We start from the raw sequence: 17,183 nt of genomic DNA, 5'->3' as shown, positions 1-17,183 counted from the left end.
TGAACATCTTCAGTACCCTCTGTTCTCTCTCTCTCTCGTCCTTCCCCACATCCTCTTCATCCCCAGGCAGCCTCTGATCTGCTGTCACTATAGATTAGTTTGCATTTTCTAGATATTTATGTAAATGCAGTTTTACTGTATGTACTCTTTTGTCTTTTTTTTTTCACTCAATGTAATTATTTTGAGATTCATCTATGCTTTCATGCATCAGTTATTCATTTCTTTTCATTGCAAAGTATTTTTCCATTGTGTGTATGTATTGTTGTTGCTATGTTGTTTAGTTGCTAAGTTGTGTTCAACTCTTTGCAACCCCATGGACTGCAGCACACCGAACTTCCCTGTCCTTGACTATCTCCCAGAGTTTGCTCAGACTCATGTCCATTGAGTCAGTGATGCCATTCAACCATCTCATCCTCTGTCTTCCCCTTATCCTCCTGCCCTCAATCTTTCCCAGCAACAGGGTCTTTTCCAGTAAGTCAGCTCATCTCATCAGGTGGCCAAAGTATTGAAGCTCCAGCTTCAGCATCCATCCTTCTAATGAAGATTCAGGGTTGATTTCCTTTAGGATTGACTGAGTCCAAGGAACTCTCAAGAGTCTTCTCTAGCACAACTCAAAACATCAATTCCTCAGTGCTCAGCATTCTTTATGGTCCAACTCTCACATCCTGCCTGACTACCGGAAAAGCCAGTATGTGTGTGTAAAATGTGTTTATTCATTTATCTGTTGATGAATATCTGGGGGGTTCTGTTTGTTTACTGTTACACACGAAACTCCATGAACACCTGTGCACTAGTCTATGTGCTCAGTTGCTTCAGTCCTGTCTCGCTTCATGCGACCCCACTCCAGTGTTCTTGGGCTTCCCTTGTGGCCCAGCTGGTAAAAAATCTGCCTGCAATGTGGGAGACCTGGGTTGAATTCCTGGGTCAGGAAGATACCCTGGAGAAGGGACTAGCTTCTGGTTTAAAGAGCAATAATAAGACAAGAGATTCGCTTAGTCATGTCTGACTCTTTGTAACCCCACACACTCTAGCCTGCCAGGCTCCTCTCTTCATGGGATTCTCCACCCAAGAATACTGGAGTGGGTTGCCATTTCCTTCTCCAGGACATTACTAATTTGTTAAATTAATTAAAGGTTATTAGGAAACTTTGCATTATTCATCTCATATAATTTAAAATTGCAGAGATTAATAGTTGAAAGAAAATTGGCATATGAAATATTCCCAGGTTTTAGAAATTGATGTCATATTTACTCAAACAAATCGTTTATCCCACAGTGAAGTGACATTTTAGTTAGCTTCTCTAGCATTAACCAGTGGATCCTGAGCTCCCTCTAATGAGAAATGTGCTACTTACAGAAGGGTGGTGTCAATCTTTTGGAAATTGCCTCCTTTCTCGTAATAGTGCTTTTCATTCTCTATTGTTCTAAGTAATAGATATATTTTCAGTTTTAAGCCAAAACTATGTCAGATTTTCTCAGAGAACAATTTTTTTGAGAAATTACATAAATAAATAAGATATCACTCTCTCCTTTGAGAATTAAAAACACTTATTAGTGGTGCTAAAGAACCCACCTGCCAATGCAGGAGCCACAGGAGATCTGGGTTCTATCCCTGGGTCAGGAAGATCCCCTGGAGGAGGGCATGGCAATCCACTCCAGTATTTTTGCCTAGAGAATCCCATGGACAGAGGAACCTGACAGGCTACAATCCATACAGTCACAAAGAGTTGGACACAACTGAAGTGACTTTGCCTATTGTGGAAATGCATCCATAAAATTTGTTTTCATTTGTGCAGTATCTGTCTTTGAGTACCTAGTATGATGGTCCCTTGTCCTGAGATTGAAGGGTCACAATACCCTTGGGGATCATGCTCCTGATGGTAAGCTGCTATTAGCCAAATTAGCTCTACAGATTGACCTGTTAGAAGATACTTTTAAGAAAATGATGCTCAAAATATTTAACATAAGATCTACCCTCTTAATAAATTTTTAAGTGTACGGTACAGTATTGTTAAATATAAACACAATGTTATACAGCAGATCTCTGGAGTTTTTACTTTTTAACTGAAACTTTTTACATGTTGTACTTTAATGCCCAATTTCTCCTCCTCCAAGCCCCTGGCAGTCACCATTCTTTTTGCTTCTAAGCCTTTGGCTCTTTTACGTACCTCATATAAGTAGAATCATGCAGTATTTATCCTCCTGTGGCTTAGCATAATGTCCTCAGAGTTAATCCATTTTGTCACATATAGCAGAATTTCCTTCTTTTTTTAATGCTGAATAATATTCCACTGTCCCTATATACCACATTTTTTTTTATCCATTCATTAGACAATAGACATTTAGGTGGTTTCCATACCTTGGCTATTGTGAAAAGTGCTTTAATAAGTGTGAGAATGAAAATATGTCTTCAAGATCCTGATGTGAATTCTTTTGGATAAATATCCAGAAATGGGATTGCTGGATCATATAGTAGTCTCAGGCTCCCCTGGTGGCTCAGTGATAAAGAATCTGCCTGCCAGTGCAGGAGACTTGGGTCAGGGAGATCCCCTGGGGAAGGTAATGGCAACCCACTCCAATATTCCTGCCTGGGAAATCCCATGGACAGAGGAGCCGGGTAGGCTACAGTCCATGGATTGGACACAACTTAGTGACTAAATCAAGAACAAAAATGGTAGTCTTATTTTTAACTTTTTAGGAACTTCCATACTGTTTTTTTCATCTGCACATTTCACATTCCTGCCCAACAGTGTGCAAATATTGCAGTTTCTCAACAACCTTGCCAACTCTTGTTGACTGTTGAGTGATTGCTTGATACTGACCATCCTAACATGTGTGAGGTGATGTTTCATTGTGGTTTTGATTGGCCTTTCCCTGATTAGTGATGTTGAGCTAATATGGTTTTGTTGTTGGTAGTGGTTTTGTCATTGAGTTGCAATAGTACCTTATATTTTTTGGATATTAATCTCTTATCAGATACATGGTTAGTAAATACTTTTCTCCCTTTCTGTATGTTGCCTTTCACTCTGATGATTGTTGCTCTTGCTGGGCAGAAGCTTTTTAGTTTGGTGTAGTCCTACTTGTCTATTTTTTATTTAATTGCCTGTGCTTTTGGCATCATATTCAATAAATCATTGCCAAGACTAGTGTCATGAAGATTTTCCCTTAAGAATTTTAATTTTTAATTTTAGCAGCTTAAGATTTTTCCTTTAAGTGTTTAATATATTTTGAAATTCTTTTTGTGTATGGTGTAGGATAAGTGTCCAATTTCATTCTTTTGCATGTGAATATCCTGTTTCCCCAACACCATCTGTTTAAGAGATTATTCTCTTAAACAGTCCCAAGTGTGTTGTTTTAAGCTGATAAATATTGGAATAAATTGTCACACAACAGAAAATAACTAATGCAGCTCCTAAGTGAAACTGATGCTCCTGGTCTGAGGACCACACTCTGAGTAGCTAGGAAGTAAAGGAAAAGAATAAGATCACTGAAGAAGGCTGAAGTAGTCAACAGAAGGTACTGGATCTGTGGTTTGAGAGTGTCTCAGCCACTGCACATGTTGCTGTTTGTCCCCCTGGTGCAATTACAACCAGCATAAAGAAACCAAATATTTGTGTGCACGTATTTCTTCACCTGATACAGAAATTGCTAATGATTTGCAAGTGCCTTGAAGAAAGAAAATCACTGGGATAGGGAATCAATAAAATTTTCAAGTTCTCTTGAAAATTTTCTTAGGATTGGAAAATTATAATTTTCTGTAAACTGATGATTTCAGTTATCTTCACAGATTTGTAACCCCTCATTTTAGGTATTGGTTTTAAAAAAAGACTGTTACTGAATTTAATAACTTGAAAAAGTCAAGGTCATTTTTTCTCTCTTAGAATGTTTTATTATGTAAGCCATCCAATCAGATCTTCCAAGAGTGTGGTGGGATGTACATCTTTAAATGTACATCTTTCAAAAAAAAAGATGTACAAAATTGTTCATAACATACCAGCTCTATTCATAATAGTAAAATATAACTGGGGAAAATCAACATCTAACAACTGGAAAATGAATAAAACTGTGGAATATTCATATAACGGAATACTATGTAATAGAAAGAATGTACTACTGATACACAGAGCAACACAGATACATGTTTAAAACATTTTGTTGAGTGAAAGGAGCCAGACACAAAAAGATAGACACTGTATGATTCCATTTATATGAAGTTCAAGAACAGGCAAAACTTTAGTCATAACAGAGATCTTTGAGAAGGGGGTATTGAATGGAAAGGCCACAACGGAACCTTCTGGCATGTAGAAATGCCTCGTGTAGATCTAGGTGGTGGCTACATGGATGTAAAATTCATTGAGCTGTATGCTTAAGATTTGTGCACTTCACTGTGTGTAAGTTATACCTCAAAATTTTAAAGGAAAAAAGGAGATAACGGGATAGAAGATATGGTAAGGTATCTGGTGATGTAAATTTGAGATTTTTCTGCCAAGAAAATATTTAACCTCATAGATCTGCATGAGATTAATTGGGAAGAGAATTTAGATAGAGAGAGACCTCTAGATTAAGCACTAGGGAACCAGAGGTTGGGAAAAGGAAAATAAGTCAGCAAAATAGAAATTAAGAGTGAGAGAGAAAAAGAGCAGAACTAGGTCTCAGAGAAAATGAAGAATAGAGTGGTCACCTGCATGAAACACTACTGAGAGCTAGAGATGACGACAGAGAAGTGTTAGTACAAAAGAGACATGCTGCTATCAAAATCAACTTGAAGGTACTCCAACTACTCTCCATTTCCAACTCTTAACTCCACTACCCATGACCCCAACACACAGCACTTAAGTCCTGAGAGCTTCTGGTTTAAAGAGCATTAATAGCTTTAAAAAAATCTGTATGAAAATCAGCTGTAAAATATTTCAAATTATTTTTTAAATTACCATATCAATAAAGCTCCAAGACCCAGTCTTACTCTCAAAACACAAAAAAAGAACATAAAACTAAAGAACTTTTTTCCCTTTAAAGAAGTCTTGAAGCACTTTTTTAAGTTATAAAAAAAAAAGTTCTGCAGAATAGGCAATTTGGACCAATTTTCCTAGAGGACAACTAGAAATGACTATTTTAAAATATATGTTTGAAATCATATGAGAGCAAATAAGGCCATGAAGAATTATGTGCCAAGATTCAGGAGAAAACAGAAAGATGGAAGTAGGTAGCTGAGTCCAGTATTTGGGGCTCTGCCAATCTTCCAGTTTCAGAAGATGCAAAACAGATGAGAAGCTAAACAGAGCTTTGTACAGACTCATGGGGTTTGGGAATATGATCTAAAGCAAATCCTCAGGCTTTAGGTTAAGATGCAAAGGGTCACACTCTAGGAGTAGGTTGAACAGGCCCTCATAAGCACTAAAGCCCAATTCTGAATTATCTCAGTTTTGGAGTGGATTAAGTAGCTCTGAGATTGGTAGTGTCTGTAGCCACCTGTCAGGAGGAAACATGAATTCTCTATTGAGGAAAAGGGCACTACTTTGAGGCTTCAAATTATCTCTATAACCACATTTCAAAAAAAAAAAAAAAAGCCAGGCATACAAGGAGACAAATTGATGTATTCAAAAATCAAGGGAAAAAAAAGACCCAAAGGAGAACCAGCGAGTGGAGTTATCGGACATAGATTTTAAAGTAGCAATGCTTAATATGTTCAAAGAGAAAAGACAAATTTGGCAACTAACCCAGAAATTAAGAACTCAATAAATAGGTTTAAAGGCAGATTAAACAGTACCAAAGAAAAAGCACCACTCATTTTTTAAAAATTGATAATTGGACCATATCAAATTAACACTTTCTGTTCATTTGTAAAATTAGATAGCCAGTGGAATTTTGCTGTATGACACAGGGAGCTCAGATCTGGTGTTCTGTGACAACCTACAGGGGTGGGATGGAGTGGGAGGTGAGAGAAGTTCAAGAGGGAGGAGACACACGTATACCTATGAATGATTCATGTTGCTATATGGCAGAAACCAACACAATATTGTAAAGCAACTATCCTCCAATTAAAAATAAATAGATTTTTATAAAGACCTATTGTTCACCAAAATATATTAAAGTGAAAAAAGAAGCCAAAAGTTTTTATGTACAAAGGAAATATGTTCAGAAAGTATAAAGAATAAGAAAAAGACAACCCAACAGAAAATGGGCAAAAGACTTGAATGGACACTTCACACAAGAGGATATTCAAATGACTAACAAATATAAATGGTGGATAAATTTAAAAATATAAAAGACCAAGAGCTTTCGGTTTTAAAATACCCTTTCCTGGGACTTCCCTAGTGGTCCAGAGGTTAGGAATCCACATGCCAATGCAGGGGACACAGGTTTGATCTCTGGTCCAGGAAGATCCCACATGACATGGAGCAACTAAGCCCCTGCACCACAACTACTGGAAGGCATGCTCTAGGGCCCACGCTCTGCAACAAGAGAAGCCATTACAGTGAGAAGCCCCAGCACCAAAATGAAGAGTAGTCCCCACTCTCCAGAACTAGAGAAAGCCTGCAAGCAGCAATGGAGACCCAACAGAGCCAAAAAATTTAAAAACCTTTTCCTTAAATAAAAATTTAAAAAACCCTTTCCTCCATATTTCTGAAGCATGTAAATAACATGCATGATAATTAAATTTTTAAAATACATTTACGATTAAATCAAGTAAGATATTGAAAGAAGATAGTTGTGGTGTAGGGGCTTAGTTGCTCTGTGGCATGTGGGATCTTCCTGGACCAGAGATCAAACCATCTTTCTGTTTTCTCCTGAATCTTGGCACATAATTCTTCATGGCCTTATTTGCTCTCATATGATTTCAAATCCCCTGCATTGGCAGGTGGATTCCTAACCACTAGACCACCAGGGAAGTCCTGGAAAAGGGTTTTTTAAAACCAAAGCTCTTGGTCTTGTTAATAGTAGTTATCTTTAGAAGGAAGGGGACAGTTTTCATCTTTTATAGTACATATTTCTGAATATTTTAAAAGTGATAATTTTTTACTTCTAATGGATAACATTCACCTGGTTCAAAAGCCAGTAAATTATAACACATGCATCGAGAAGTCCCTCACCCTGTCTTTCCCTCCACCCCACAAGAAATTATGATTGTTTCCTGGGTATCTTCCCAGAATTTATTTATGTGGAAACAAGAAAGGATCATAAAATCTTATTCTCCTGTCCTACACAAAAGGCATATCTTACTTGCTAAGTTAAAAAACCCAAGTACAAAAGTGTTTTAACTTAGCAAGACATCCTGGAGATCTTTCCATATCAGTACACAGGGAACTTCCTCATTCTTTCTCACAGCTGCATAATGCTCCACTGTCCATATGTAATTATAGTTTTTAAAATCAGCCCTCTGATGGTTATTTGGGTAATTTTCAACCTAATTACAACCAACAGCCTCATACATCATTTCATATGTAAGCAAGTGTGTCTATAGTAAGAAGTCCTCAAAGATGGATTTAGTTGAATCAAAGTGTAAATACACCTACAGTCTGGTAAACACTAAGGGTTGTGACATTCTCCTCCTCCATCTGCACTGAGGCAGTGCCTGTTTCCCCATATCCTCTTACAGAGTATGTCTCCAGACATTTCCTTGTTTGCCAAGCCAGTAAGTACGTAACAGTAACTCAGTGCAGCTTCCCTGGTATCTACATTGGTAAAGAATCCACCTGCAAAGCAGGAAACCTGGGTTCGATCCCTGGGTCTAAAAGATCCCCTCGAGAAAGGGAATGGCAACCCACTCCAGTATTCTTGCCTGGAGAATTCCATGGACAGAGGAGCCTGGCTAGCTACCATCCATGGGGCCGCAAAGAGGACACTCAGCTTTTCATTACAACTGATGCTAAACATCTTTTTGTATGTTTGAGGCCTATTTGTAACCATTTTTTCTGTGAAATCTTTGTTCCCCGGTTCTTTGCCTATTTTTCTAGTGGATTTTGAATGTAAATTGTTAGATATTTTACAATGAGTATTCAATATATATTTGTATTTAGGGGGGAAATTATTCAAGAAGAAAAAACAGATGTTAAAACTCCAGTCATAAAAACAAATATACCAGCTTTTCTTCCAGGAGTCTGGAATCCGGTCAAGGGGGGCCCTGAACTACACACGATTCTCCTGCCGCGGTTGACAGGAGCCAGGACCCGACAGCGCATGCCCGGAAGAGTCTCCCCAGTCCGGATGTCTGTGCGCGTGCTCAGAGGTTTCTTAACGGAACATCTGTTGCGCATGCTCCTAAGCCCGCCCTACTGGGACATTTTCCACAAAAAACTGAAGGCGTTTGTACCTTCGGGTTGCGGACGCTGTGAGCGTCACCTGGCCACCTGCTGTTGGAAAACGTCCCCGACTTGAAGAAAGAAGGAATTCCACTACAAACAGACTTCTTCCCATGGCTCTTAGACAAACAAAAAACCCCACTGCATCACATCAGCGGGTAGTCATCACAGCCTCTCTAAACAGTGTCTAAAGCTAGTGTTTCAAGTTGATGCTTTATATTGAGGACGAAATAGATGATAAATGACTTTCAAGCGTGTCAGGAGTTTAATAGTAAACTATATACTTACAAGACAGAGAAAGAGACGCACAGAAAGAATAGGCTGGGGAGCGGGGTGGCCGGAATCTATTATTCACAGAGAAAAAGATGCTTTTCCAGTTTGGTTGATGCGATGGAGAGTTAACCTTACTGAAAGGCACCATTGACTCCAAAAAGGATGCTGCACCGGTCATGTTTCTGCATTTTGTGAGACTTTTTGAAAGCTCTGGAGACAGTGCCCAAGGTTTTTAAACTAAATCCTTAGAGAGGTGGTTCTGGATGCTTAAAGACTGTTTTCCCCAATAAGCTATAACGTTAGCTCCACTCTCCTCACCCTACAAAGCAGCTTGTGTTCAAAAGCTGGTTATATATGGCCCGAAGAAGTTTCTTTAGGGACCAGAGAATTTTTTAAATAAGTCCTGCCAAGCATTACCTTAGTATTTTAAATTTTTTTCTAAGTAAGTTTGGAATGTCAGATAGTACCTGCTACGAAGTGGGGGAGATGGTGATGGCTGAGCCAAAGGTTTCTTTGAAGTGCACAGCTTTTCCTACCATTTCAGAAGCTGTTCATCACTAGCCAGATGCTTTATCAAAGCTCTAATAGGACAGCTTATTTCAGAAAATGGACTGAAGCCATGGCTGTGTAAATGCAGCTTTGCACCACCACGGCACTCCTGGTTGGAGCCAGTTGGACCAGGAGACCTGTCCATAAACTAGTGTATCCTGTGTCCTGGTCTTTATTAATGTTTAGTTATAAAATGCACTTACTGTGTTTGACCACTGTGAGGGTAAATTCTTTAATAGCTACTTTGGGTCAGACTTCTACATTAGAATTTCTTTTTATCTTTTTCCTGAAGCTTTAATTATTTCTTAGATGATGTTTATTGGAATTTAGCAACGTGGATATTGTTGATGGCCATAAAGCATGTTCAGTGGCATTGTGGGGACAGAGGTGCATTTAGGGTGGATTTTAACAGAATAGGAGTCAGTAGAAAAAGCATGTGTATACCAGTGGCCTTCAAACTAGGGCACACAAAGACTTTCCAAGGGACCAATTTTCAGGTCCTCAGTTTCATATGAACTCTTTCCTAAAATTGTGTTTTTCTAAAAACACTCTTCCCAAGAGCAGGCCTGTGTTGTGGGTACAGCTTCCCCTTTCCCATGTCAGCTTTCGCAGCCACTCCTTTTCCCTTTCTTACAAAAGAAGGTGTACATCTCTTTGTATAACAACAGCATGTTGCCCAGGATGTAAAATGTCCAGGGATGACAAGCAGAGGGGACAATTCACAACACTGAACAATGAATTGAAAAAGCAGAAACTGTTGACTGCAGCCAGGACCCAACAGTGCCTGCTTGGAAGAGTCTCCCCAATCCGGACATTCAAAGTTATTTTGAACACTGGGTGTTTTCTTAGTCTTTCCTTTCAACCAAATTGAAGATGACAGATAACAATGTGATGACAGTACACGAGTCATTTGGGGCATTAATTTAAGAGTCCAAAGAAATGACTGATATTGCTGTATCAATTTCTTATACTTCTACTTAGTAATGTGAACAAGTTTCTTATCACATAAAAATGAAAAATTGAAATATAAACTGATGCTGAGCCCAGCATTCTGAGCAGTAAGCTATGCTTAAAAACATAAGCCAATTAGGAAAAGTCCTGGTGATCCAGTGGTTAGGACTCCAAGCTTTCACTGCCGAGGGGCAAGGTTTCTTCCCTGGTTATGGAACTAAGATCCCACAAACCATGCAGCCAAAAAAACACAAAAAATAAAAGAGAGAAAATATGTAAGCCAATTAAAAAAAAAAAAATCTACTCGCTTCATTAAGATAGGATTTCCAGGATTTCTCTGGTGGTCTAGTGGCTAAGATTCCCAAAGTAGGGGTTCTGGGTTTGATCCCTGGTCAGGGAACTACATTCAACATGCCCCAACTAAGAGTTTGCATGTCACAACTAAAGATCCCGCATGCCTCAACTAAGACCTGGTGCAGCCAAATAAATACTTTTTTTTAAAAGATAGCATTTCTAATAAAATTTTACTTCAGTGTGATTTTGCTCTGTTATGTTTTAATAATTACAATGAACCCACGAGACACTGTTTAACTTTTAGAGGCTTCTGGCCACAGGAAAACTGTAAACATTTTAATTTCATATACTGTTTTTCAAAGAAGTATGACAGGTAATCAGTAAAAAACTTTGAAGTAAAAGATATATTACATTAGGGTAAATTTCTATGAGGGAAGTAAATTAGAACTAGGAGTTAAAAAGAATAATGAATAATTATTTTTAAAATTAATAATTTTATTGATTTTAAATAATAAAATTTGTGTGCTAAAGATGAGCTTTTTAAATTGTTTTTGGTTTTTTAGTGAATGATGAGTTTCATATTTAGATGTACTGAGTATATTTTAAAGAATGATGTGGCAGTGTTAAAGCACCAATACATACAATATTCTGGAAATTACAGCCTTTCCAACTATATAAAGAGCATGAAAAAATTTAAATGTTAAACTAAAAATGTTTGCCAAGGGGAAACTAAAAACTGAAAAGCTATGTGCCAAGGGGGTACATAGCTTTACCAAATCTCCCAGGGCAGGCAAAAAACAAACAAACAAAAAAACTTTGAAGACCACTGCTAAGGAAAAATTCAAGTTTTGCTATGAGGGAGAATGGCAAGATGGAATAGTGGCTGAAGGGTAAATGTTGAGTCAAGAGGAATGATTTAAAGCATGAGTTGAGACATGTTTTTAAGCTGATGGGTATGGAGAGAGGGGAAATTCTCTAACTTCTGGGTTCAACCTCAGAATTAAACTGACATTTAGATGAGCAGGAGAAAAGCATACAAGTTTTGTTAAATTTTTACATGCACATGGGCCCTTTACAAGAGACTGAAGATATGAAGAAGTGACCAGATTAGAAAGCTTTTATACCTTTTAGACAAAGATACAATAAACTTGTGAAGAAATGACAAAGAGGTTTGAGCTGGTATAGTAAATTATAGGAAAGTGGCTATGATATGTATGGGGGCAGGTTGAAATAGATGAGTTATTTTATTTAGTAAGTTTGTTTGTAGAGATCCATTTCAGCATTGATTCCCAGTCTATGGGAATTTTATGGCCTGGTTTTAGGTAGAAAAAAAGGAGGTCAAAGAGCTCTTCCTGCATCTGCTGTTTCTTAAGTGCCTTCGGCTCAAAATAATATACCAAAAAGGTGTATTTGGGGGTGGCATATCCTGATAGAGCTGATGTAGGAGAGGGGAGTGGCAACCTTGGCAAGGTGACAGCCCAAAGGATCCAGGCAGAAACAAAGTCAATTTTGATGCAGGAGGCAAGGAAAAGGTGGCTGCAGGTGTAGGTAAATCATATATATATATAATGAAAGGATTATTTTTTTTTTCAGTAAACAGTGAAGTGGGATGGGGGCATTAGTTGAGGGGGTGGATGTTGTGAGAGTTTAGGAGATGTTGAGAAGTAGGTGATAGATACACTACATGTAAGTATAAGCTTATGTGAAATCTATATAGCCTAGATAAAAGTCCAAACATGTCTGGTGGTCTATGGAAAAACTTATGTTTTTGCTTTATGGAAGGGAACTCTAGTGATCTATCACTCAAGGAAGTCTTGCTGAGAGAGAAAACATTAAAATTAAAAATTTTCTTATTATCCAATCCCATATAAATACTATTGCAGTTTTCAGTCATATTTCAACAGTTTGAAACCTCACAAATCTCAAAAAGGCCTTGACATTTGATATATATTGTCACCTCTGACTCTGAAAAACTATGTTGGAATACCAGAGAATCATCACTGATATTTTTTAGATATTTTCACACACATTTTAAGTCAAATTTGGAGAAAAAAATATGGTAAGTCATATAAGTCAAATAGTGATAAAGATCCTTGTTATACCAGAAGTGAATATGGAATTTTTATTATAAAACTCTGCTAAAAGTTTTTTGTTACTAGAATCAAATTGGTTTTGTTTTCTTTATTGAAATCTTACAATGGATGCTGAGTATTTTAAACATTGTATTGCTTTTTGTAAAGATAATAGATTTTTGTCAAATTGGTCACTTGACAGAAAATATATTTCCTTAGTTCTTAACATGCCAATTATGTGAAACTAACATACTAAAAAGTAGAGCTACTCATATTTAAAAGTTTAAATTTGTCATACAAATACATTTAATATACCATATGTCTTGGGAGCTCTCTCCTAAATACCAACTGATTAAAATATAAACTTCGTATCTCATTATATAGAATTTTTTAATCTAAAATATTGAACCTACATGGCAAGGAACAGAACAAAACAAAACTTTCTTTAAAAAGCAGAACCAGGGGATTCCCACAGTGAATAGGAACCAGTGGTACAGTGGATAGGAATCAACTTGCCAATGCAGGGGACATGGGTTTGATCCCTGGTCTGGGAAGATTCTACCTACTGTGGAGCAGCTAAGCCGGTGTGCCACAGCTACTGAGCCCGAGCTCTAGAGCCCAGGAGTTACAACTACTGAGCTCACGTGCTGCAATTGCTGAAGCCCATGCACCCTGGAGTCTGTGCTCCACAACAAGAGTGGCCATCAAAATGAGAAGCCCATGCACTGCAACAAAGAGTAACCCCCGATCACCAAAACTAGAGAAGGCTGGTGCACAACAACAAAGACCCAGCACAACCAAATTCAAACAAACGAAAAAACAGAACCCAGGAACACTGCCTTGGCTGGCTAGTAGTTGGGTCTCTGCACTTTCACTACAAGGGGCGTAGGTTTGATCCCTGGCTAGGGAACTAAGATCCCATATGCTGCATGGTACAAGCAGGACAATATTAAAAATAAATAAACAAATATACTACAAATACACTACTATCTATCTGAATTTCCGTTCCTAGATTTAGGTAGGAAATCCAAAGAAATTGCATTATTCAAATCTATTTGTTCTTGAGTGTCAACTAATAGCAGGAGTTTAGATAGAGGATGAGATGGTTGGATGGCATCACCAACTCAATGGACATGAGTTTGAGCAAGCTCCAGGAGTTGGTGATAGACAGGGAAGCCTGGCATGCTGCAGTTCATAGGGTCGCAAAGAGTTGGATATGACTGAGCAACTGAACTGAACTGAGACAAAAAGAAATTATCCAAAAATTTTCTTGAATATCAAGTTCCCGAGTTTGGATAGCAAGGGTTGCCTTGAGTGTTATTCTCCACTTATATGCATAAAAATGTTATAATTATTCAGATGTATCATCTGTCAGAAACTGCATCATCCAGTACTACTCTCTCTTCCCTCATCCCTAAAACTCAATCAAGTCCTGAAAAGTTGTATCTCCTAAAGTGAAAGTCACTCAGTTGTGTCTGACTCTTTGCGACCCCTGGGACTATACAGTCCATAGAATTCTCCAGGCCAGAATACTGGAGTGGGTAGTCTTTCCCTTCAGTAGATGATCTTCCCAATCCAGGGATCGAACCCAGGTCTCCCACATTATGGGTGGATTCTTTACCAGCTGATCCACAAAGGAAGCCCAAGCCACAAGGGAAGCCCAAGGATACTGGAGTAGGTAGCCTATCCCTTCTTCAGCAGAGCTTCCTGACCCAGGAATTGAACTGGGGCCTCCTGCATTGCAGGTGGATTCTTTACCAACTGACCTATCAGGGAAGTCCTGTATCTCCTAACTGAGATCTATTTCCCTCCATCATTCTCACTCAGTCCAAAAAGTGTCTTAATGGTCACCATGTATATCAAGTCTCTTTGGTCCATTCTTTCCAGAAAAAAAAAAAAAACAGAAAAAATATTCTAGACATTATATTCATGCCACTGTCCCATTTAACACCCTTCAGTGGTTCATCATTGTCCTTAGGATCAAAGCCTATGTCTCCAGGTCTTCATCTCTCATCTTTTCCTGCTACTCTGACTCTATTCCAGGTCCATCAAACCATTACACTTGCCTTACCATAAAGATTCAAATCCTATCTCCAGGCTTTCTTTATTCTGTCTCCACCTTCCTACAACAATGTCATCCCTTTCCTATGAATAGCCTCTACTTCAGCTCTATACCTCAAATGTTACTTTCTTTGGAGAGGCATCTCCTGATCTCCCCTCCCCTCACCTGAAGGGTAGATTAGGGGTCTATTCTCTGAATTTCCATTGGAATTCATGCTCCCCACCGCACAGCAGTCTATTTTGTGAAGTATCTTACCTCTACCTCCTAAACTCTAGGAGTGTAGCCACTATCCCTAGTTCTTAGCAAAGGACTGACACACAGTAAGTATATGCTCATAAATACTGCTGCATGGATGAATTAACATTTCCAGTAAAATTACTATAACCTGCTTCACAGACTCAAGTACCTACGTATTTGCAATGCTTTTGTTTTTTCCAAACAACTGCTTAATCACCCAAAGCCCTTTTCGCAGGATGCCTATTATATCCCACCTGGAGAACACTCCCCCATAGATTGCCCAGATTTGACAAGCAATGACTTATGCAGGATCTGTTCTCTTCTTAATTATAGCCTGATCAATTGGCTAATGCCATAGTTTCTCATCTCACACTGTCACTTTTGGAAACCTGTCCCCTTTGATCCAAAAGGCAGTACCTGTCCACTCCTGTAGATGAGGCCCTTGTAGGTCTATATTCCTGCTATGAGGCTGAACAAGGAAGACAAGCTTAGTTTGTTTGCCAAGGACATGCCACATTTGGCCTCCCAAGGGCCCACTCTTCACAATCAACCTGAGCAGGTCACACACAGTCACAGGAGGGCTGGGTCAGGATGATTCAATGTGCAGAACCACCATTTCTCCCTTTCTCTACAGCAAGCACCACTTCCTAAAAAATGAGGCAGTTTAAAAAAATTTTTATAGTAAAACACAGAAAGTCCTGCTATGCCTTTCTCCCAGGACATTCAGAGCTCCTTACTGCTTGCCTATCCTAAGTAAAGCTTCCCTCTGTCATTCTCTACCCTAACCTGTACTGTGAAAGGAAAAACACAAATTTGATCTTTTGCAGAGCACTTTTCTGGCCCGGCATCCTGTCATGTCAAGAAAGAAGACACAGGCACAGAAAGATACTGAACTAGTTGAAATTTGAAAATTTAAGTCTATTCTCCAACTAGTTGGTCTAATGATTTAGCCTCTTTAGACCTCAATTTTTATCATCTGAAAAAGCAGGAGACACTTAGGTCCTTTCCAGCTCTTTAGAATTCTATAATTTCAATATTTTAAATATCAATTTAGTTGAAATATAATTTACATATAATAAAAAGCATTTCAAGTATGCATTTCAAGTGTTTAACAAATTTATACTATAATCAAGTTATAGACCATTTCTATCACCCCAAAATGGAATTTCCATTTCCATCATAGTTCCCCATCATGCCCCTCTGCAGCAAATCCCCTTGAATGAAGCAACCACTGATCTGCTATCTGTTACTATAGATTCAATTTTTCCTATTTCCAGGTTTCATCTAGATGGAATGTTACAATATATACTCTTTCTAGTTTATTATTTTTTAACATGGTAAGATACGTATAACAAAATAGAGGAATTCTTCATAAATTTGTGTCATCTCTGCACAGAGATCCTGCTAATCTTTCCTGTATAGTTCTAATTTTAGTATATATGGTGCCAAAGTGGGCACAGTATGTAAAACACAGTATGTAAAGACTCTTTCATACCTGGGTTTGTTTTTTGTTTTTGCATGGTTATAATATTTTTGTGATTTACTCCTGTTATTGCCTGTTCAAGGTGTTTTAAATGTATTTTTTTTTATTTTCCTAAGTCAGTTTTAATATTACACACTTTCATTTTCATATTTATTTATGATTTTCTCTGAAGTAAACCAGCATAAATGTATTTTTAAAAGCCAACAGTGTTTTTAGACCGGATACTTTTTTTAATACCACCATTCAAATGTTAAAAAGTTAAACTTGAATGATTCCTTGATTTCACATAGGATCTGTTTATTAGCAAAGAAAAGATTCCCGTGCTATTTATTTTCAGAATCAACTGCTTTCACAAGTGAAAATGTAATGGTGGCCCATACAAGGATGGGATCAGAGCAGGGCAACAGGGATAACACTATGGCAGCAGGTCATCACAACCCATTGTGAGGAGAGCATTGGAGAGAGTGGTGGGGGCAGCATGGGGGTGGTTAGGAGATTGGCTCATTTGGGTGATTCAATATATGAGAAAATATATTTCAGATAATGGTAGCCAGATTGATCACCAACTGAGAAGGAAAAAACAAAAACAAAAAGGGAAAATGTTAGATGAATCCTGCAGTACTGAAATGGGTTTGGCATTACCAGTGTGAATTAATAGTTTATAATATAGGTGAATAGTTACAGAAATAAATATGGAAGTAAGGTATATATTTATATTTCCTAGCTCTGACCACAGAGTGGGTGCAGAAGCAGAAATATCCCACTAGAAATGAACACATCTAGGACCCAGATGTTGGTTTCTAAATACCACTCGTCACTAAAAGGAACCAGTCTTCCTTGAAGACTCTGGCTCCAGAGTGGAACAGGGAAAACACAAGTTGACCTTGGAACATCTTATTGTGCTGAGAAGATGGAAGTTCTAAAAATAAATGATGGGGAGATGTCAAGAGGAAACAGGATCCA

The 17,183-nt window shown here is 38.2% G+C and overlaps 1 non-coding gene across 1 annotated transcript; it reads right to left on the bottom strand.

Annotated features, from left to right (window-relative positions):
- Window positions 1-16,087: 16,087 nt before the first annotated feature.
- LOC122442754 lies at window positions 16,088-16,195 on the bottom strand. Its single transcript, XR_006269746.1, has one exon. It is a non-coding gene; the product is annotated as a U6 spliceosomal RNA (small nuclear RNA).
- Window positions 16,196-17,183: the final 988 nt, after the last annotated feature.

The sequence above is a fragment of the Cervus canadensis genome, chromosome 5 (assembly GCF_019320065.1).
Source record: "Cervus canadensis isolate Bull #8, Minnesota chromosome 5, ASM1932006v1, whole genome shotgun sequence".
NCBI lineage: Eukaryota > Metazoa > Chordata > Mammalia > Artiodactyla > Cervidae > Cervus > Cervus canadensis.
The sequence above is the reverse complement of the archived record's forward strand: the minus strand, read 5'-3'. Positions and strand labels throughout refer to the sequence as shown.